We start from the raw sequence: 22,500 nt of genomic DNA on the forward strand, positions 1-22,500 counted from the left end.
CTTGGACCACGTTCTCTGCAGTTATTTTTTAAAGGATTGTTATCACGACTGAGTAGCTGTTACCATGGTTTTAGGGAAGTTGTCCGAGGGAGGGCCTTTCTTTGGGCATCTTGTGAGCCCGAGGAACGAACTCAAGTTCTCAGCTCTTAATTACCTCTGGCTGTGCTGCCGCAGCAATGAGAGAAGGACTGTCCCTGGAAAAGTGTTGAGGGTGTGAAATAACATCAGGGGGTAGGCGGGGAGGGAAGCCACTGGCCCCAGCGAGACCCGAGGACCCGCGAAGAGGGGGAGGACGGGCAGACCAGACAATACCACAGAGACACGGGGGAGACGGCCAAAGCGGGAGGAAAGAGAACAAAAGGCAGGAGGAGAGGAAGTAGGGAAAAGTCGGGACAAGGAAGGAGAAAGTTTGAGAAAGGGACTGAGCGAGCGAAGACGGTAAAAGAGCAGACTGAGGAAGATACTGAACTGAGACAACTAGGAGAATTCGAGAAAGAAAAAGCAATAAAAGGGAGCAAAGATGGAGAAAGGAGCGGAGTGAAAGGAGGGAAAGGGGAGAGAAGAAGCCATCGGGGAGAACACAGAGACTGGGGCGAGCCGAGAGGCGGCGAGGGGCCCCGGGAGGGCGCGCGTCACCTGCGTGGCGCCCCCCCGCGCCGTGGTGCGGCCCTGCTCGCAGCGCCCGTGCGCCGCGGCTCGCCCGGCCTCGCAGGATTGGCTCCCGCCTCCCATTCATGTAACCTGCGTGTGCGTGTGAGTGTGTGTGTGTCTCTCTCGCTCGCCCTCTCTGTCTGTGTGTAAGAGAGCGAGGGTGGGGGACGGAGGCAGGCAGGCGAGCAGGCAGGGAGGGGAAGAAGAGGAGGGAAGCTATTAAACACACACACTCACACACACGCGCGCGCACACACCCGCCCCAACCCCCCAGAAGCCTCGGGATTGCAGCTGTTTCATGTGGGGCAGCAGTGCTGGCAGGGACGCCGGCCGGGAGCGGCCGGGAGCGGGAGCCGGGCGTGCGCGCGCGGCTGGAGGCTTGCTGGGGCTCCGCTCCCCTCGGGAGCTATTGTTGGTCTCGCTGGAGCTGAGAGCAGAGACGGGACCCGCTCCTTCCTGGGCGCCCTGCTCGGGCTCACGGAGCCGAGGAGCCGCGCCGCCGAGCGCCAGAGGAGCCACCCGCGCGGCGCCGTGCCTCCCTGCCGCCCTCTTCCCCGCTTCCCTGGCGGTGGCAGCCTGCAGCCACGGTAAGGCGGCGCGCTCCACTCTACGGAAAAGCGCCTTGGGGACCGCGGCGGCGTCTCGCCGGCTCCCTTGCCCCTCTTCGCTCGTTGGCCGTGGCGGGGTCGCCGCGGCTTGCACGGACGCCCAGGGCTCCTGGAGAGGCTCTCCTGCTCTCTTGGCCCGCACTGAGGGAGGAAGGGTGGGAGGCTGGGCGGGAGGCTGCCGGCGAGGCGAGCCAGCCTGGAGCCCGAGCCTCCGTCGCCGCAGCCCCCGGAGCCCGCCGCGGACTAGAGTCTGAGAGCGAAGGTTAGGGGAGTCCCGGGAGGTGGGCGCGGGTCCGGGACTCGGGACTGCGGGTGGGAGGGAGGCGGCGCGCCCGGGTTCGTTTTCCTCGCCGGGATCCCCTTCCCCGCCCCAGCCCCAGCGTCCGCAGCCCCTCTGCAGACCAGCCTGCCCCTGGGCCCCGGCGGGCGCTGGAAGAGCCTGGGAGGCGGCGCGGGGCTCTGGGGGTTGCAGCCGGTCCTGCGGGGCAAGCACCGGCAGCAGCGGCCCCGCGTGCGCCGCGGTTGGAGCGGAGGAACGGAAAAGCGACCCCAGCCCCGCGCCCTCTGCAACCCGCGCGGCTCTCGCCTCTCGCCCGCCGCCCTGCAGCGGTGCTGACGTTCCCTTCCCAGCGAGTGGAGGCTGCAGCCGCGGGCTCAGAGCGCTCCTGGGTGTGAGTGTGACACTGTGTGTGTGTGTGTGTGTGTGTGAGAGAGAGAGAGAGAGAGAGAGAGAGAGAGAGAGAGAGAGAAAGGAGAGAGAGAGAGAGAGACACTACTCGCACCCCCGGTTTGGAGAAATCCGCTCTTGGTTGAAATGTGATCACCGAGCTCCGTCATTTTCCTCGCGTTTTAAAAATGCAGTCTACTGAAGGAAGCAGACGTGAAGGTGGTATCGGAGTGTGTGTGTGTGTGTGTGTGTGTGTGTGTGTGTGTGTATGCGCAACCAGGGAATACACAGCCAACTACTAGGGGCGAGGGAAGGTTCAACTGGTGAGTCCTCCTTGGCTGAGCGGTAGAGTGGGCTTCGCTGGCTGTGGCCCGCCCCTTCTCGGCCCTGTCCCCGCCTAGGCAAGGTTGGAAAGTACTGGAAATTCAACTGCGTGGTCTCTAACTTTGGAAGTTGGCTCCCCTTTCAGGGAGATACGTTAAGGCGATTTGTGCCCCTTGGTCCATGTGGACGAGGGTATTATTACTCGGTTGGGTAATAAGAGCCCTCTTTAGAATCGCGCCAGCCCCCCCTACTCCGTGTCTCTACCCCCCTCCCACCCCGCCAGGCCTGGCGAGGTTTGTAGAGATGCAGTTATCCATAAGACACCAATGCAGCGAAAGGGGCGCATTGAGGCAGCCTGGGTTTTGGTAGATCTTGCGTGCACCCTTGGTGTTTGACGAATCCACAAGATCGCCTTGCTGCCTTGTGGAAGGCTGCGGCGGGGCACGCTTGGGATTCGAGCGCGGGGGCGAGAGGGTGCCCAAGTGCTGAGCTGTGCGGCGGTGCACGCAAGATCTGCCGTACGGCATCGCGGGCAATTATATAAACTGGCTCAGTGATTACCCAGAACCGTGATGCGAGCACCGGGTTCGCGAAAGACAAGCTTGAAAGTTTGCCTGCTTGGGGAATGTAAGTACCGGGGCGCACCCATCCCGGGACCGGAGGGCAGGGAGACGCCTGACACCATGGCGCCCACCTCTGTGATCGGCATTGGGTGCTGGGCTACTGTCCCCAAAGAACCGGTTATCGACACAAGAATTGCGTAGAGACTCTGGGATTGATCGGAGAGAAAAAGCCGGTCAGAACTCGGGGTTCGTGGAGTCCCCAGAGCCCGAGCCTGTCGCGGGGGTGTTGTGAGGCCTTGCAGGGGATGCTCTTTCAGGAAACTAACTTTGCGTCCTGGGGAACCTCTAAGCCTCGCTTCTCTGCCTCTCGGATCTCCTCCAACCTATCCTTCACACCCAGTGCCCTTCACGTGTTTAAAAACCTGCCTGCGCTGTCTGGTCCGCGTTGGAGATGCCAAGCATTCCAGCCATCCAGGCCTACTCTGGTGGGGGGTTAGGAAGGAGAGTGCTGGCCTCTACCAGGGTTGGCCACCATTAGGTACCCATTCCTGGTTTCCTGGGCTAGCCGGGCGCTAATGGGGTAGGATGGGGATGAGTGCAGAGTATGGCTTCCGCCCCCTCGCTTCTCTCCTACGCGGACCGCAGTTTGCTTCGGTTGCGTTTATTCTCCTCTCCCTGCTTCCTATAGCTGCCGCAGCCTGTAGCATGTTGACGGTCTTTGATAGAGAAACCACAGTAGTGGAGTGCTTTTAAATCTTTTTTTCGCCTGTAGAGGGATAAACCACCCCAGACCTGACAGAGGCGTGCGGAACGGTGAAGTCTGAGGCACAGTGGCCCTGAACTCCCTCGCCCCTCCTCCCCTGCCCTCCCCACCCCGCAGGCTGGAGGTGGTGGAGTGCTTGGGTGGAGGGGAGGGTTTTGTTTTTGCCACATTCCACGGTCCTGAAACCTCGCATCCCCTCCCCCTGAAATCCCGGGTCTGAGTGTGTTCCGCGCTGTAAAATAAATCCTCCCTTCGCAGACCTGTGGGGCCGTTCGGATTTCCTGCTGCTGCCATGATCCTTAACAATGCGATTACAAAGCTCGTGCTCGGCTGGGGAAAATCCCCCAGGTGCCGGCCGGCCGCGCCTTGACCTTGCTGAAGGCGCCTTCAACCCGGCTGCCTGAGGGGCTCCGGGCCGGCCGCGGGGGTCTGGGAAGGAGGGCGCCCGGGAGGGGCTGTGCTTGCTCCGGACTGGGCGCGAATCCGGTCCCAGCGAGATGGCCGCGGGGAGGGGACGGGGCTCGGTGACAACCTGTTTCCCTGTGCCCTCCTGCCCCACGGCCTCCGCGCCTGCCGGGAGCAGCCGCCCTCTCCGCGGGCCTCTCGCGGTCCCCCGGCGTCCCGGGTCGGCTGCGCTGGCCGAGGCCCGCTTGCGCTCTCCGCAGTCGTCTGCCGGCTGCCCCCGGCTTCCGGCTCCTCCGCTGGCTGAGCCGCGCCGCAGTCCGCGCGAGCGGGGCCGCCGGGTGGGCGGGGCCTGCGGGAAACCCGAGCCCTGACCGCCGCGTTCCGGCCCGGTGCTCGCCCAAGCGCCGGGCCGCGCGGGGTCTCGTCCGGCCGCGCTGCTCCCTCCCCGCCGGGCCCCATCCTCCGCCCCCCGGCGCGCTCGGGGCGCTTGGCTGCTAGGCTCTGCCCCGGAGCACTCCTCGCCAAAGTTAGGAGGGATGTTTTCACAGGTGGTGGTGGAAGCAAGTTTGTGTGTGCATGTGCGCGCGCGAGTGTGTGTGTGTGCGCGCGCGCGCGTGTGTGAGTGTGTGTGAGAGAGAGAGCGCGCGAGCGAGCCTGGAAGGGGGGGTGTGCGGCGAGGCCAGACATAGCGCAAAAATGGGATTCCCCTCTTTGTAGGCGTTATAAGAGAATAATGAGAAAGAATCTGTTTTCTCTGGTGAGGGTGATGGTGGGAGTCCTTCCACCTAGTGGAATTGGACCAGTCTGAGCTGATTTCCCGGGGCGAACGAGCCTTGCGTACAGTAGGTCCTCGTGAATGTCGCGGAAGTGAACGCCCAGAGGTTCTTCAGGCAAAACTTAGGACGGAGATGTTCCCATAGCGTTAGGGGGCAAATTCAGGGAGGGTCATTTATTCCCAGCATGTGTCTTTAAGTGAGCGGGGGCAGAGTGCAGGTTGGCGTGTGAATTTACCGTCTTCTGAGGGTGGGGAAGTTGTCAGGGATGGAAAGATTCGGTTTTTGAGATTTCTTGGATTCATCTGCCAGCTTCCTGTTGTCATCAAGGCCTTTTTTGAGGGATGGGGGTAGAATGGGGCCAGTAAGCCAATAAACCACCCTAGTGGACTTTGGGGGGAAATAGGGTCAGCCTTGCTCACTTCGAGGCTGGGGCGGGTGGAGGGGGCAGGGGAGGTGGAACCAGTGTTCAGCCTAAAGAGGAATCGTCAGAGGGCAGTTCTACAGCGAAGGGAATAATCTGGAATATGAGGTAGTGAGCTCCCCACTGAACAGGTGTTGCAGTGGGAGACTGCGTATTATAGCACTGGAAGATTTGGACCTCCAATAGATCTGACTGTGTGGCATAATCCCTTTAACCCTCTCTGGTTTTGTGGGAGTAAATTGAGGGGATGTGACTTTAACTCCTTTATTTACTGGGTGGAAATCATGGCTCTGTGGCCTTAGTTAATTACCTTTGGTACTTCAGTTTGCTCTCCTATAAATGGGAAGATCTTCTCTAGTTTACAACAAAGTAAGGATTTATGTCACAAAACCTCACAGATGATCATTCCCTTCCACTTCCTTCATCCTTTTCCAACCCTGTGCATTTGTTGGGTGGGGGTTGGGCAGGAAAATCAAAAGCCCCAAAAGAACCAGCAACATTGCATCCCCGGGTCTATTTAAAAACAGCTCAAGTGCTTGAAACAAAAATATCTTCTCTTTTCTTAGAAAAGTCATTTCCAGTTTTGTTAGAATTTCTCCCTCATTGAGTCCTTTTTTATGACAGAATTACATCCTTGTGCAGATTGGCATGTTACATAACCTGATATTTCCAGATCAAGAGTTAAAAATATGGGAAAGAGGGTGATTAGGAATTTAAGATAAAGACTGTTGGACAGTACAAGCGAGGGACTCATGTAAGATGCCCTCTTACACTCTTTAACTCAGAGGGGTTGAAGAAAATGAGATTGAATGTCACCTGGTGTAAATCCTTACCTGGGTACTCAGCCCCCTGTCCAGTCCCAATAAACAGCTACTCTGCCTGAATCTCCAGCTGGCCACTGTTCTGTCCCAAAACATTCTCCCACATCCATAAATCTCAAAAGGGAAACAAGAACAATGGGATTTAAATAACCTCCTTGCAGATTTGATTCCAAGAGCCTAACAGGGTAAATCAACTTCAATTCTAGATCTGAGAGACCAATTTTTACCTGCCTTCTTACATGGTTTATCAGCCTGGCTTATTGTAGCTGAAAGCTGACTCACTCTATCTTTGCTCTTCACTGAGGGACAGACTGCTATGGGGGCCACTTGGAAAGTAACACATGCCCCAGTTCCCAGGGAGTCCAGCATATATGGATCCCTGAATGCATTAATTTTCCATAAGAAAAGCTTCTAATGAAACAGTGTAAATGTAGATGCTTACTCCTCTGTATTTATTACTTTGCCATAGTTTTTTTTTTTAAAAACTTTTATTGTGTTTATCCTAATTATCAAAGTATCTGTGTTCACTGCCCCAAGGTAAGACAGTCGAGAAAAAGCAGAAGGAAAATAAGTTTCACCATATTTTGAGTCGTGACGTGTGACTTTATGCATGTTAAAAAATGAGATCATTGTCGTAATGTATTGAATATGTATTTCATTTAATGGTAGATCTTTCCATGTTATAATATTTCTCCCTATGGCAACATGTTTAATGGCTCCCTAGAACCTCAGTGTTCTAATATGCCATCATTTATTTAACCAGTACTGAAATTTTGACTTTTTGTTTATTTTTAGTTGTTTTTTTTTTTAATTAGAACAAAGCTGCAATAACCACCCTTGTACACTGTAATTTTAGTATTAAGATAAATTCCTAGAAAGTAGGATTGCAGGGTCACAGGCATAGGCCATGCTAAGACTTCTGTCACACATGAGAAGCAGTAGGCTACACTGTGATTTCTACTTCATCTTTTAAACCAGAATATGGCTGTTGACTTTGCAATCCCTTATGGGCTTGAGAGCCTGGGTAGTAGAGGGAGGTAGGGGTGACAATCAAACCTCTAGCAGGGGATTTGCATAACTTTGAGCTGTTCTGCTAAAGTGATAGGAAAATCCTTTTTCTAGAACATTTTTCTTCCCTGGCTGTTTACGAATCATCACTTTCTGTAGCGCTTCAGCCAGCAATGGAGTTGAAATATGTAAATATGTTCCTCTGTATTGTAGGTGGGGCTGGCTCCACAGTGAATGACAAACAGTCCCTCAGAGAAGTGTGTGTGTCTAGCATTTGCTCAGGCGGTGGATTCCGCTGCTCCCTGCCCTTCCCCCTTCCCTTTTCCTTTGGCTCCGAGGCCTTGGAATGGCCGCCTAGGAAATCTGACAAAGGAAACAATTGGGACTACCCACAGCAAGCTTATCCCCACCTGCTGCAGGGCATCTTGCTGGAAAATCCATCCAACTGTCTCTCTTCAGGGTGCCTGGGCACGGTAAAAAAAATAAATTAACATGCCTACATGCTGTTCCCAAAGTGGGGGTAGTGGGCATCTCTTCCCATCCTGGTAAGGACCAGTTCAGTGAGAGGGTGTATTTGTCAGTCTTGCTTTCACGTGTCAAATTTCTGTGACCCAGAAAAGATCCCTTCCCTGTAGTTAGATGACTCCTCATCTGACAAAGAATTCAGTGGAGCCACTGGGGGAAATCCAGTCCTCCCATTTCCAAGATGTCCCGTACCCAGCGGGAGACATCAGGAGTCCCCTTAGATCAGAGAGAGGTCAGCTCAGCCTTGTTCCATGGTGTGGTCACCATGGAGGAAACCCACTGCACTGGTCGCAGACTCAGAATTCTGACAAGTGTTTAGATGCTGCCTTTGATACTGACACCTCTCCAGTCTCACTAGGGAAGGCAGTGGAACGGGTTTTGTCCTTTGTCATGTTCTGAACATCAAATCAGGGCCTTTCTTTCATTTGGAAAACAAAAAGGACAAAAGACAGAAATGTAGCAGGATCTCAAAAGCAGTTGTGCAGTGCCCCCTACTCCCTGTCTCCTGGAGTCCTGCATTGGTTTCGTGGATGGTAGCCTTATTGCTTGGGCCCACAGTGACAATGATTGTCAGATACAATTGAGAAAGCATTATAATCCTCAAACACCTTAGGGTTTGAGAATGTTTTCTTTTAAAGAGCTTGCTGTGGAATGATTGTTGATTCTAAAAGTCTGGCCTTCGAACCCCTTGAAAGTCATGCAAAAGATGTGCAGCTAATGCATTATGGCTTAGGGTAAAACACTTGCCCATTCTTGGAATCAGTTTCCTTCTCTGTACAGTTAGGTTGGGAGAGGAGTATGGATTTGATGTTTTATAAGGTTGTACTTTTCAAACCTTTAGTATGCACATACATCCCCCAGGAGTCTTGTTAAAGTCTAAGTTCTGATACTGAAGAGGGACCTGAGTGTGTATTTTTGATAAGCTCCAAGACGATGCCGTGGTGCTTGTCCCCGGTCCCCACTTTTAGTAGCCAGGTTTCAAGATACTTCCTACTCTGACGTTATTTCAGAAAGTAACAATAATGACCACCAGACGTCAAGAGGAGATGTCTTAAATTTATAGATTGACACCATAAAGGGATGTGTCCATTCTTTCCTTTTGGGTTTTGAGAATTGGCATCTTTTAGCAGACGGAGTAGGGAGGGACATAGTTTTCTCATCCGGTGGTTCGAGGTGGTGGAAGAATGGGGCAAGAGTCAAACAAACACATATTGAGAGCCTTCTGTGTGTTAGGTAGCTGCTATTACCCCCATGTTCTCGGTGAGGAAACTGGGACTCGGAAAGGCAAGCCATTTGCCCAGGGTCACACACCTAGGACTATCATTTGATCATAGGCCTCTCTGGCTCCAAAACCCTTGTTTCTTCTAGAATAGAAACTTTATAACTTTCTGGAATGCCATGTAATTAAAGCTGAGCGCTTAGCAAAGTGTATCTCTTTAGAGGTCCTTTTACTGGGTCTACTTTGAGAGTGGATGAAGACATTTAAAAATTTGCTTCATTATCATGCAAGCACTGAAAGTGCTTAAGAGCTTAAAAGCAATTTGTTCAAGTTGGTTAAATATCCACCCTCCCCAATCTTGTTTCTATTATTAATTTACTCATCAAACTGTGACATCAAAACCATTGTGAAGGTACATTTCAGTCTCTTCTGATTGGTGGAACCTTGCAGATGAAAGGAGTTTGTATTGATGAGGTCCACAGTGGAAGGATCTAGTTCAGAGTGAGTCAGAAAAACCAGCTCTTGACTGAATAAACTCAGCCCTCCTTTGGCCTCTGGATGAGAGTTGGTCGTTTAAATGTTTTATTAACGTGCAATTATTCTGAGAACCAGTCAGCAATGCACCTCTTTGCAAACATTAATTAGCTGATCTTCACATCACCCCCACATGGCAGATAAATAGCATTAAGCCTACATTTGAGAGAATAAATGGACACACGGAGATGAGGATGGAAGAGGCAAACTTTTGCCTTGCAGGAAATATGGTAGAGGGAGGTGGAATTAAGAGATTACTTGAGTTTGTCACTTAATAACTATTTATTGGGTGATGTGCAAGATATTCGAGAGCTGCACTGTGCAGTGAGTGCGGCAGTCACTAGTCACAATTTAAATTAAATTTAATTAAAATTAAATAAAATTAATAATTCATTTCCTCAGTCATACTACCCAGATTCCCAGTGCTCAGTAGAGGATGGCGCCTATCATACCAGACAGTGCCGATATATCATTGCAGAAAGTTCTATTGTGGAGTGTCGGTCTAGTCGCCGAGGATAATGAAAGACTGATGTAAAGACATCTGCCCATGCAGAACTATCATGTAAAATTCCCTAAAACAATAGCTGACACATGGCTGAGTACTGCGTATCCCCAGCAGTGGTTAGGGACCTGGCTCATGGAGCTGAGCGGCCTCAGTTCAAATCCAGACTGGTTGTATGACTAGAGGTAGGTTATCAAACACTCTATGTCTCTTTGCAGACTCATGCTACTATTTTTCAGTTCTCCTAATAGCCAAGATTATTTCTAAGACAATGCTGGATTCTGGAGAGGGTGCTGGGAGACAGGTACTCTCCTTTGCTGCTGGTGGAAATGCAAATTAATACACCCTTTTAGGAAAGCAATTTGGCAATAACTGTCAGTAGTCCTAGAAACACTTGTTCCCTTTAGCTCAGTATTCCAATTCTAGGAATCTAGCCAAAGAAAATAATCAGAGATGGGCAGAAAAGATGTCAGAATAAAAATGTTCATTGCCGTGTTATTTATAATAGTGAAAAAAAAAAGATAAACAATTGGAACGGACAAGTAAAGTATGGCAGCCAAACAGTGGGATATTATATAAAGATTAAATGTCATTTTCAAACATGTGTTTTTGTGACATAGGAAAATGCCACAATAAAATTATGTTTTAAAAAAATAATGCTGTGCTATTAAATCCCAAGTGTGTTTTCCAAAGCAGACATTCATTGAAGTAGGACTAAGAAGAAATAGACAAAGTATTAAAATAGTAGCCTGTGAATTAATAGTATTTTTTTTTAGCTTTTTCCTCTAAAGTTCTGTGTTTTATTTTTTTTTTTTTACTTTTTTTTTTAAAGTGAACTCACCTAAAAGGTTTGGCAAACTGGGTGCCCAGAGCGTTCGGGCCATGTTCTCTCTGCTATGTTGTGTAGTCAGCAATTCCCAGCTGCTCTTTGTAGCAGTTTCGGAATGTCTAGTTTATCCAGTTGTGTTTGTCTACCTTCAAGGCCAGGGTGTACTTCCTAATGTCCAACCTTAATTCCTCTTTATGGCCGGTTAAGTCCGTTTGTACGTGCTCTCTGAGGCTCTTCCGCCCGAGCAGCCTGGAGTCTTGGGAAGAACATCGGCTCTGAAGCCTGCCAGAGCTAGGCGCAGACCCAGACCCTCACCTCCTTGCCTTATACCTTGAGCACCAGTTCTGTGCCGCAGTGTTCTCTATAAAATCGGGAAAGCGATAGCTCCCATCTCCTATCACATGGCGCTGAGGAGTAAGTGTTCATTTCCGTAAAACAGGCAAATCAAGATGCAAATGGCTTCAGGGCTATCTAGAACATAAGCTAATGGATTCCCCAGGACACTCGTGAAATCGGCAGGATCCCCGCTTTCCAGATGAAGGAGTGGAGCGTCTGGTGGTTGCATGACACCGCCCCTGTCGCATGGGCTTGTGACTGGCCGAGCCAGGAGTGGACTGTCTGACTGCCCCAGAGGCTCAGGCCTTCTTCGGTGCAGGCTCACAGGCACCCTTCCTGGTTTCCCTGGATGCACTCCATCCTAATGCTGTGTAAACCCCTCAGCGTTTCAGAGCCATGCACTCATCCCTTTCAAGGAATAAATAAGACAGACATTCCTTTTTTGTAGGTTGAATGATTATAACAAAAACTCGCTTGACGAAAAAAGTAGCCCTGAGCTGCCGAGTAACAGAGGCAAGGATGCTGGTCCTAGAACTATTTCCTGGGAAGTCTGCAGGAGCCTTGGCCCTGGTGAAGTTTTGCCACCAAAGATCTGCCACACTTCACTTCCTGGCAGCTTAAAAGAGGTACTAAATTTGTGGACAGCCCCAGCTCCCAGTTTTAACACTTGGGCAAGTTACTTCATATCTCCGTGCGTTAAATTCCATATCCATAAAATGGGGATAATAACGAGTGTTTGTTAGAGTTGGTGGCAGGATTGTCATGAAGGAATGTTTGTGACAGTTTTGTGAGACCTTGTCATTGTTGAATCAGCATCATTATTTCCAAGGCCTTTGAAGTAACTTATTTCGGGAAAGCTAAGTCATGAGTTCCTTTTTCTCCACCAGGGATGGTTCCCCCATATACTTGGATTAAGTGCTTCCCAAGGCCATATAAGATAGAGGAGAATGCACGAGAGACTTGGGCTTGAATTCTCTGCTTTGTCATCTGATAGCTGTATGAATTCCAGCAAGTTATTTAGATTCTCTGAGCTTCCATCGTGTTTTCATTTATAAAATGGAAAATAGAAGTATTGACCTCAAAGAGTTGGTGTGGGATTCATGAAGTACCTTGCACAGCACCTAACAGACAGTGTCTTCTATGTGATGGTAGCTCTTGGCTTTGCTCTTTTTCCTGTGACCTCCTCACCCACTCAGTTCCCAGTCTTCTTGATTCTTGCTTCTAGAGCCTTGACTGCACTGTCAACACAGGTCAATGGTGGACAGAGCTATGAGGGGAGACTGAGAGGGTCCAAAGGAGCCTCTTCATGGTTTTTGCAGGTCAGACTCTGAGAGGACCTCTGGCATCCCTGCCTTTTGAAAAAATGGAGGTGCCTTTAGAAGTGGAAGAACCAAAATGCTCTAGATTTAGATGGGCAGGTCCTGGTTCTGATTCCAGCTCTGTCCCTTTGCCACTCAGCACCAGCTTGGTCTTGATGATTCTTTACCTGCTTCTCTGAGCTGCTGTCAGCTGCTAGATTTTGAGTTCCAGCCCAGTGCCCAATACGGTGGATTCCAACCCTGGTTATGCATTAGGATCACCGGGGAGCCCTTACCAAACACCCGTGCCCCAGCCCCACCCCAGAGTGCTCTCTGACAGCTGTGGCTGGGCCCCAGGTGATGCTAAGCTGCAGCCAAGATTGAGAAATGGTGCATAAAGTACAGCCTCATTAAATGTTCCTTCCCTCCCTTCTTCAAAGCATAAAGCGATCCCATATTGAGTAATTTATGTATGAGGAGGGTGACCTCATTTCTTTGAGCCATGGGACGACCGATATAGTAATCAAGGCTCCTTTCTCATCGCCTCCCTGCCTCCTCGCAAACTGGGGCATCTGGGTCAGAAAAGCGTGGCCTTCTCACTCAGCGCGTTTCCTCATTTCGACACAGTTGCGTTCCGAGTGCTGAAAAGGCCCAGCTAGCCTTTGCTTAGAGATATTCTGATATTCCTTTGACCTGGTTTTACTCCTTTTATGTATACTTCCGGGCAGAGGCCCTGCTAACCATTCACGCGCTACCTTCGCCCAGCCAGCAAGGCCTCAGGATTCCTGGGGTAGAAGAGGGTGTACCTGGTCTCGGCTCCCTGTGAAAGGGCATCCTGTGGTAGCTCTTCAGGATTGGTGCCAGAGGCTTGTCATTGCCCAAAGGCCTGGAAGCTCTGCATTTCTGGATGGTTTGGGTGATTTTTACATCTTTTAAGTAATTAATATTTGCTTGAGAAATCCTATTCAGTTGGCTGCTTTTTTTTTTTTAAGATCACTTCAAATCCACCTCAAAATAAGAAAAAAACACTGTGTTCTGCAGAGGGCTTTGAAACGTAATGTGGATAGGCACTGCCTGGGGACTGGTAAATGCAGGTTCTGTTTCAGCGGGTGGGAGGGAGGGCCTGGGATTCGGCATTTCTAATAAGCTCCCAGGAGATGCTGATGCTACTGATTCAAGTCCCACAGGTTCTAAAACCTAGATCTTTCTTCCTGCTTCCGCCGTCTCTTCCTTCTCACGTCTCCAAGTACAGGAGGAGCAGATGTGAAATGCCATAGAGCGATGGAGTCCGTGGGTTTTGTGGACCTCTTTGTCAGTATTGCGTTGTGGTGGCCTCGCTGGTGGCAGCTGCAGTGTGACAGTAGACATACAAAACAGTGGTCCTTCTCATGGTGCCGCAGAAAGATTCCAGGTCCAGGTATTCTGTTGTATTCTCCAGGCTTCTTTCTACATTCTCGCCAACACTCGTTGTTTCTTGTGCTTTTGGCTTGGCCATTCTGACTGGTGTGAGGCGGTTTCTCACCGTGGTTTTGATTTGCGTTTATTTCCCTGATGATGAGTGATGTGGACCGTCTTTTCATGTGTCTGTTGGCCATGTGTGTGTCTTCTTCGGAGAAATGTCTATTCATGTCTCCTGCCTATTTTTAAATTGGATTATTTGTTCTTTTGGCGCTGAGTTGTATACATTCTTTATATATTTTGGATACTAGCCCTTTATCAGATATGTCATTTGCAAATATCTTCTGCTCAGTAGGTTGTCTTTAGTTGTTAATGGTTTCCTTCATGGCGTGGAAGCTTTTTATCTTGATATAGTCCCAATAGTTTATTTTTGCTTTTGTTTCCCTTGCCTCAGGGGACCTATCTAGAAAAAAGTTATTATGGCCAATATCGGAGAATTACTGCCTGTGCTCTCTTCTAGGATGTTTGGTTTTAGGTCTCATCAGTAGGTCCGTAATCCATTTTGAGCTTATTTTTGTGTACAGTGTAAGAAAGTGGTCCAGTTTCACTCTTTGCATGTTGCTGTCCAGTTTGACCATAGCTCTTATTGAAGAGACTGTCTTCTTCCCCATTGCCTATTCTTGCCTCCTCCAGGCTTCTTTCATATTCTCAAACTCATTAAGCCTTGCGGTACATTATAGAATAGGTAGCGATTTTTATTACCAAAATAAGTATTACTTTGAAAATTTTATAACATTTATCATGTTTTTATTTAATGTGTTTTTTTTCTGATGGTACCAATAATACATGTAAACAATAGAAAATTTAGAAAACCTAAGATAACCCAGAGAACAAATGAAAACAACCAATAATCCTGTCATGGAGAGGTAATTCTTTCTAACACATTGGTTTTCTCTCCATTATTCTTTCTGTGTACAGCCCTACTCTCCCCCTCCCCGACTCCTCCTCCTCCCCAACCACTTGGAGCAGACCTTACACATGGTTTTGTAACCTTAATATAAATCTACCCTGTTCATCTCCCCATGCCACTGAACTTTCTCTCTGACATGACTTTTAATAGCTATGTAGTAGTCCATCATAAGATATATCATTATTTAACCAGTTTTCTATTGTTGTTTTCAATTTTTCACCACTGTAAATAATGCTGAGCTCCATGCTTTTAGGTACCTGTCTATTTTCTATCTCCCTCAGCCCAATTTCTTTACCTGAAATTACTAGTCAAAGATTTCACAGCTTTGTGGAGCTTTTGATAGGTGTTGCTAAATGGCCCTGTGGAAGGACTGAGTCTAATTTGAGTTCCTGTCCCCGTGGTAGGCATTCGATCAAGGACGTGATCAGGATTTGCATTTTATGTTGGCAGTGGTCCCTCACCCAGAATACCAGGTGTCACTGGAGAGTGTCAGNCGCTGAGTTGTATACATTCTTTATATATTTTGGATACTAGCCCTTTATCAGATATGTCATTTGCAAATATCTTCTGCTCAGTAGGTTGTCTTTAGTTGTTAATGGTTTCCTTCATGGCGTGGAAGCTTTTTATCTTGATATAGTCCCAATAGTTTATTTTTGCTTTTGTTTCCCTTGCCTCAGGGGACCTATCTAGAAAAAAGTTATTATGGCCAATATCGGAGAATTACTGCCTGTGCTCTCTTCTAGGATGTTTGGTTTTAGGTCTCATCAGTAGGTCCGTAATCCATTTTGAGCTTATTTTTGTGTACAGTGTAAGAAAGTGGTCCAGTTTCACTCTTTGCATGTTGCTGTCCAGTTTGACCATAGCTCTTATTGAAGAGACTGTCTTCTTCCCCATTGCCTATTCTTGCCTCCTCCAGGCTTCTTTCATATTCTCAAACTCATTAAGCCTTGCGGTACATTATAGAATAGGTAGCGATTTTTATTACCAAAATAAGTATTACTTTGAAAATTTTATAACATTTATCATGTTTTTATTTAATGTGTTTTTTTTCTGATGGTACCAATAATACATGTAAACAATAGAAAATTTAGAAAACCTAAGATAACCCAGAGAACAAATGAAAACAACCAATAATCCTGTCATGGAGAGGTAATTCTTTCTAACACATTGGTTTTCTCTCCATTATTCTTTCTGTGTACAGCCCTACTCTCCCCCTCCCCGACTCCTCCTCCTCCCCAACCACTTGGAGCAGACCTTACACATGGTTTTGTAACCTTAATATAAATCTACCCTGTTCATCTCCCCATGCCACTGAACTTTCTCTCTGACATGACTTTTAATAGCTATGTAGTAGTCCATCATAAGATATATCATTATTTAACCAGTTTTCTATTGTTGTTTTCAATTTTTCACCACTGTAAATAATGCTGAGCTCCATGCTTTTAGGTACCTGTCTATTTTCTATCTCCCTCAGCCCAATTTCTTTACCTGAAATTACTAGTCAAAGATTTCACAGCTTTGTGGAGCTTTTGATAGGTGTTGCTAAATGGCCCTGTGGAAGGACTGAGTCTAATTTGAGTTCCTGTCCCCGTGGTAGGCATTCGATCAAGGACGTGATCAGGATTTGCATTTTATGTTGGCAGTGGTCCCTCACCCAGAATACCAGGTGTCACTGGAGAGTGTCAGAGCAGACCACCCCCACTGGCACCGTCTCCGGGCCGGTGTGTGTGGAAGTGCTCCCCAGGGGTGAGAAGGGCGCTGGGGTTGACCCAGAGCTCATTTTGCTTCCTGGATCTGTGATGTTTCTCTGTTTTTAAAGAACGAGGGAAAGAGAGCAGAGGGTTTCAAGTATCTCCCATACTTGAAGTTCATGATTAGACTATTCCCAGAGCCCAGCCACTGTTCTCCATCTGCACTTCCACAGCCCCGGTCACAGCCCCATCTCTCCCCTGGACGGGTGTGCTCGTGGCCCTCACTGCACTCCCTGCTTCTGCCCGGCCCCCTTGCAGTTTATTCTCAACAGGAGCCAGGGCGATCCTGTTAAGACCCGCATCAGAACGTGTTGCCTCTCAGTTCAGAGCTCTGCCATGGCTCCTCATGTGCCTCGGAGTAAAGGTCGTAGTCCTTACATGACCTGTAAAGGCCTCCTTCAATGCCAGGTCTCTTCTGCATCTCTGACCTCCCCTCCTGTGCTTTGTTGAAACGTGTCAGGCCCAGTCCTGCCTCAAGGCTGTTCCCTCTGCCTGGAATATTCTTCTGTTGGACATGTACATGGCTAGCTACCTCCAGGTCCTTCCTCCAGCATCACGTTCTGACCATCCTGTTGCATCGGGTGTGACCCCCCTCCTTCCTGCCCCCAGTGTTCTAGACCTGTCTTACCCTGCTGTATATTTTCTTCTTTCTGTGGGCTTTAATACTCCGTGTTGTAATTTTAACAAGATGACACTGGCTGCTGTGTTAAGAATGACCTGAGTACGAGGGTGGGATGGGGAGGTGGGAAGGCCGGTCAAGAGCACAGCTTGCTGGCTGATTTTCTTCTGTATTATGCTTACTGATTGTGGAAATGAGGACTACTCCAATAAGATGAGAACAAGCATTGCCTCCAAGGGAGTCAGCCACCATCACTTGCCTTTGGTGAGGCTCGGTGTCAGGCAGAATGGTGGGAAAGCTTCATAGCGAAAACAAAAGCAAGCCTTGGGCAGCTTGGATTGGAGGCTGTTGGCGGGCGAAGCTGGAGGCTGGGAGCTCTATGTGATTAGTTTGGGAAGCGTATTTTGCTCGTTCTCAGTGGTCCTGAGTGGGGCTCAAATTTAAAAAGTGGGGGCAAAAAGGTAAAAAGCTGGCAGGTTGTTGGAGTGCTGACCGTTTGAGGCTGGCCACTGCAGAGGTTGGGGGGTAGAGTTCTGTTTTCATGGCTGGTCTGGCCGTCGTCTGTCTGTTTCATCTCTCATGACTATTGTAAATCTCCACTGGGCAATAGTCTTTGCCTTTTGCTCACGGTGACTCCAGGGCCTAGAACGGTGTTTGCCAATAAGAGGCTTTCAGTCTCTGTGGAATCGTGTGCGTTTGGCCTACGTTACTTCATTTAGTCCTTAAAACCAGCCTACTCTGTGGCAGGAGCCAGATGTGCACTATTGTCAGATGTCTGTTTCAGCCAAAACTTTTCATAGAAGAGGCTTAGCCTCTCCTGACCCCTGCCTGCACTGATGAATGATGCCTTGTAGCAAGCATTAATTTGGGTTCCTCGAAGGAGAATTTGCCTTCATAACCTACCCCTGAAGGTGGGACAAAGGGTGGGTGGGAAATTCATTCTACTCTGAAGTTTGGTGATGGTCTCAGGTATCAAAGCAGGTTTCTGAGGCCCCCATATTCAGACGTGTGTGTGTGTGTGTGTGTGTGTGTGTGTGTGTGTGTGCATGCCTCTAATTTATAGTACATTCTTGGAACATTTCAAGTTAAACTGTTGCCATGGTAACTCTCATGGTTGTCATTCTTGATTTGTTGTTGTCACCCGTCTCAGTTTCCCATCTCCTTAATAATCAGGGAATTAAATTCACTTGTTCAGAAGTGGACCCCAGAGACAGGGAGGCAGAAGCCAAAGAGAGGATGTGATGTGGGGAAGGCCAGCAGGTGTCACAGAGCTCATATCAAAAGGGGAGCCAGGTCTCTGTGAACAGACCCTGCCATCTAAGTAGGACATTGGATCCCTGCTATGTACTGAGCTCCCTACTGTGTGCTGAACATAGCCACTCTGCCAGGCTGACCTGTGCTGCCCCATCACCAAACTATGTGAGCAGCAGGGGCAGGATTTGTCGGGATCCTTCTGGCTCTAAGGCTGTGTTCCTATATCTCACCATTGCAGGAGTCAGGAAAACATGACCAGTCTCTTAGATGCTAACCACAGTCTTTCCCCAAGGGCTCCAGAGGCTAAGGTAGGCGGAGATGGGGTGGAGAGCTGGCTTTATTTCAGCATCAGGAAGAACATTCTCCCCAGTACTGTTCTGCCTGTGGAGGGAGTGAGTCCCCCATCGTGGGAGGTGTGCAAGCAGGGGGCTGTTAGAATATCGAGGAGAAGCTTCCTGCAGGAGGTGGGAAGTTGGACTCACTGTCCCGTTTAAAGATTCAGNTGTCCCGTTTACAGAATGGCTGGCTCCCTTGGGTGGGGCTGGTTATCCAGATCCTTGGCACCATTGTTAAGTATACTGGTGAATCAGTCTGTAAGAGCTCGCTCAGTGAGCTCGGCCCCAGAGTAGGTACCATTCAGGACAGGAGGGCAGGAGAGTCCACTCGGACCTCCAGGCACTTAGGATGCGGTTCTGAGTTATTACCATACATGAATTGAAGACTGACTGAAAATCGTGGCTGGGCCACCTCTAGACATTGTCAGCTTTGGCACCATTGACCAGATAATTGTTGCGGGGTGCTGTCCTTGCTTGAGACCCACTGTGCTGGCTTGTGTGACCTTGGGCAGATTAAACAAGCTCCAAGTCTTGGTTCCCTCCTCTTCAATGTGGAGTAACCATACCTGCTTTCCCAGTGAAGTGGAGTAACATTCGCTGACGTTCTAGCGCAGAGCTGGGCACGAAGGAGACACATGTGAGAACGAACTCTCACACCAGGCTGGACTGGAGGAGCCAAGGGAGGATTTAAAGAGCAAGAAGTGTTTGGCGTTGGACTTGATGGATGAGATTGTGTTTTCTGAAAGGACAAGAAATGTGACCTTCCTCTACTCTTCCAGGCTCCCTCGCCTTTGCTGATCCCTCCCTATTCTCTCCTAGATGCGGGGGGGGGGGGGCAAAGAAACTCTCTGAGACCCTGGGCTGCTAGAAGCAGTAGGTTTGGTTCTGGCTCCCACTAAATTGTCCCTGTACCTCGTGCTCTGGGCACACGCACAGACTTGCCCCCGTACCTGGAGCGGACCAACAGCAGGCCCTCTTTCCCTGTCTTGTTAAGTGGGACTTGCAAATTTGTTTCCCTGCAGCTCCCTTGCAAGAAAAAATGCACCGACTAAGCATTCAGATCTGGCTTGGACGTGACAGGAGCTACAAATGTAGCTGAATATTTCATGAAGACCTTTTCGTATCACATGTTCTGCTTTTAGGGAGGGCCGAGGGGAGAGAGCACAGGCTTGGGAGTCAGACCGTCTCGGTCTGAGCCCTGACTCCTCAGTGGAACTTTGTGGGGGACGTCTCTTAACTTCCCAGGGCCTCGGTTTCCTCAACTGTGAAGTGGAGAGGCTTGCAGCTAACTTGGGGTTTGTTTTAAGGGCTGTAGACAGTAATAGAGGTAAAGCACGTGGCAGAGTGCCTGGCACATAAGCTTTGTAAACGTTAGCTCTCTAGTAGGATTCTTTGGGTTCTTTTCCTAGAATTTGTGCTTTTAGGAATAGCATAGTCCTTCTGGGTGACACAGGCCAATGGCACGGGCCTCCTAGGGGGATTGATTGGGCAGAGGGCAGCCTATCAGTCTGCTCCCTTGAACCTAAGCTTTGGGATCTGGTCCAGCATCCTTGAAGAGCTCCCCAGTTGGTCCCCGTCAGCAGGCAGGATGTAGAGAATTCTCTCTGCTCCAGTAGCCCAGCCGAGCATACTGTCAATTCAAAAATAAACCAGTCTATCCAAAGGCGGGTTTAAAATACAGAGGTGACAAGCAAATTCCTGCCTTGCCTTTGTACAAAGATGACTAATTTGAAGAGCCAAAACAGAAGCCTGATGAGGTTCCCCTGCCCCAGGCCCCGTCCCAGCCTCAGGCCCGTCCCTAGCTCCTCCTGTTCCTACCGGGAGCCGAGGTTGCTGTAATGAAAACAAGAGGAGTGTGGTGTTTTGTAACTATTTTTATACCTACATCAGACTTGATGTTAGTGCTTCTGAATTATTGAACATTTTTCTTTCTCAGCTGCCCTCTCCAGCTAGTTTCTCTCTCGGGGCAGAGGGAGTTGTTATGTAGGAAACAGTGGAGGCAGACAATTTGACTGCAGGGCTCCTGCTTTCCTTGCAGGGGAATGACTTTATTAGCTGTCCTGTTATGAACTAGGGGCCTCATATTAAACTTAGGTGGCAGGTATTGTCTCTGTTTAACAGACAGAAAATGGAGGCTCAGAGAAGTTAAGTAACTTGCCTAAGACCACACAGCAGGAAGTGAGGGAGTTCGCATTCAAACCTAGGTCTTTCTGACTATAGCTGGCGCTGCTTCTCCTGAGATGGGTTCTTTCCTCTACTCACCTTTACCTCTTGTGTGTGTGTGTGTGTGTGTGTGTGTGTGTGTATAGGCTAGCTCCACCTGTTAGCCTGCCAGACACAGAATCAAATCACCTCCAAACCATGTGTATGTGGGGGGGGGGGGGGGGGGGGGGTGGAATGGAAGTGGGAAGAAGGACCTCAGGGGCGGAGAAATGAGAAGCAGGGATGAAGGAATCTTTGGGTCCAATTGCTGTATATTGGAATAATGGGAAAACTGTCGATGCTTTTAGTAAGAGGTCCTTTGAGTGCACTTTGCAGGCCCTGAGGCATTTTGACACCACTCAGTCAGCACCACCTGTGGGGTGAGAGCCCCTCCCTCACAGTCCAGCCATTTCTTTAAAGTGGTATCTGCACTTTGGGCCTCTTTGAAGGGGGTGATGATTGGCAGCTCTAAATCACCCTGGACAACGGGAGGGAATGAACTAGACTCTTATCATCTGCCTCTCGTAATTAAAGTCCATCATAGACTTTTAATGGATATTTTGAACTCGACATCCAGGCTTGAAAGGAATCCTGCTGTAGATTGAGATCAAGTCTCCCTGCAGAGGCACTGTCTCATTGATATCTGTTTTTATTTCAGAGCTGGGGAAGATTACACATTTTCCATATTCTGTTCCTTTAGCACCTATTTAATTATTGGTGACCTCAAGATGACTTGCTTCCAAGCATTTTAAACTCCTCATTCTACCTTGGTGAAAACCCTGGTGGAATTATCGAATGAACTCTCTGGGAGATAGGCTTCTGAAAATCAGCCGGGGACACTTATTTCAAAAGTGCCCGTCATTATGGTATCAATAAAATGCACTGGAATAAAGCAGTTGTTAGTAATGTTAATAACAGCTGTATTTTGATAGCAATGCACTTTATGACTGTATCAAGTGATATCGCATTCCGTTAAATAAAGTAATATTTGACACAGGCAAATTCCTCGATATTAAATCCCAGATAGCTGTATGAAATACTGGGCCTCCTTCACATATATATGTATTAAAGCAGCCCTGCCATGTTTTTTCTAGATGACTCTATTTATGAAAACTTTCAGACTAGGTAATGGAAAGACATTCCAAGAAGGCTTCTTATGGGAAATAATCTGATGTAAAGTTTTATGAGCATTTAAAAAAATGACCAGGGTATTTTCAAATATCTCGGCTTGTGATTTTGCGAAGAGGAGAGAGGAGGGAGAGTCACATTTGAAAGACACCAACCATGTGCCAGAAGCTTCTAGGCATGCCTCGTCTCACCTAAGGCACACACAAGCTCTATGGAAGTAGACACTGTCAGCCCACTTTTCATTTATGCAACATTGAGGCTCTGGAAGTTTAAGTAACATCCCTATGGCTACACTGCTGATAGAATTAGCACTGAATCTGGATTTATCTGGAGTGCATGCTGTTACCTCTGCCCCATATTGGCTTCTAGGACTGGATTTCAAGTGGTTTTTCCCCATATTGCATATGTATGCATGGGTATCAGGGGATGTGGAGGGGCATAAAAGCTTTATTTTTCCCATGGGAGAGAAGAACCTCAAAAAAACCTGGTTTGTGTCCAAGTAAGTTTGAGAGATGCCAAATTGGACAAGTTAAATGTGTTCTTGCACTGCAGGAGTTCTCAGAGCCTTTCCCAATGCCAGTGTGAATCTCCAA

At 48.8% G+C, this 22,500-nt stretch overlaps 1 protein-coding gene across 10 annotated transcripts in view; it reads left to right on the top strand.

The window, feature by feature from the left end:
* Positions 1–758: 758 nt before the first annotated feature.
* The window catches only part of TENM4 (teneurin transmembrane protein 4), a 721,916-nt gene continuing 700,174 nt past the window's right edge, over positions 759–22,500 (top strand). For 9 of the 10 annotated variants that reach the window (XM_034666260.1, XM_034666259.1, XM_034666261.1 and 6 more), the window contains exon 1: positions 759–1,238. The gene's annotated coding sequence lies outside the window, so the exon portion shown is untranslated. Of the gene's footprint in view, positions 1,239–2,030; positions 2,878–22,500 lie in introns of those variants that run through there. The other variant, XM_034666255.1, reaches the window with a different exon arrangement.

Source organism: Ailuropoda melanoleuca, chromosome 8 (assembly GCF_002007445.2).
Source record: "Ailuropoda melanoleuca isolate Jingjing chromosome 8, ASM200744v2, whole genome shotgun sequence".
Classification (NCBI taxonomy): domain Eukaryota; kingdom Metazoa; phylum Chordata; class Mammalia; order Carnivora; family Ursidae; genus Ailuropoda; species Ailuropoda melanoleuca.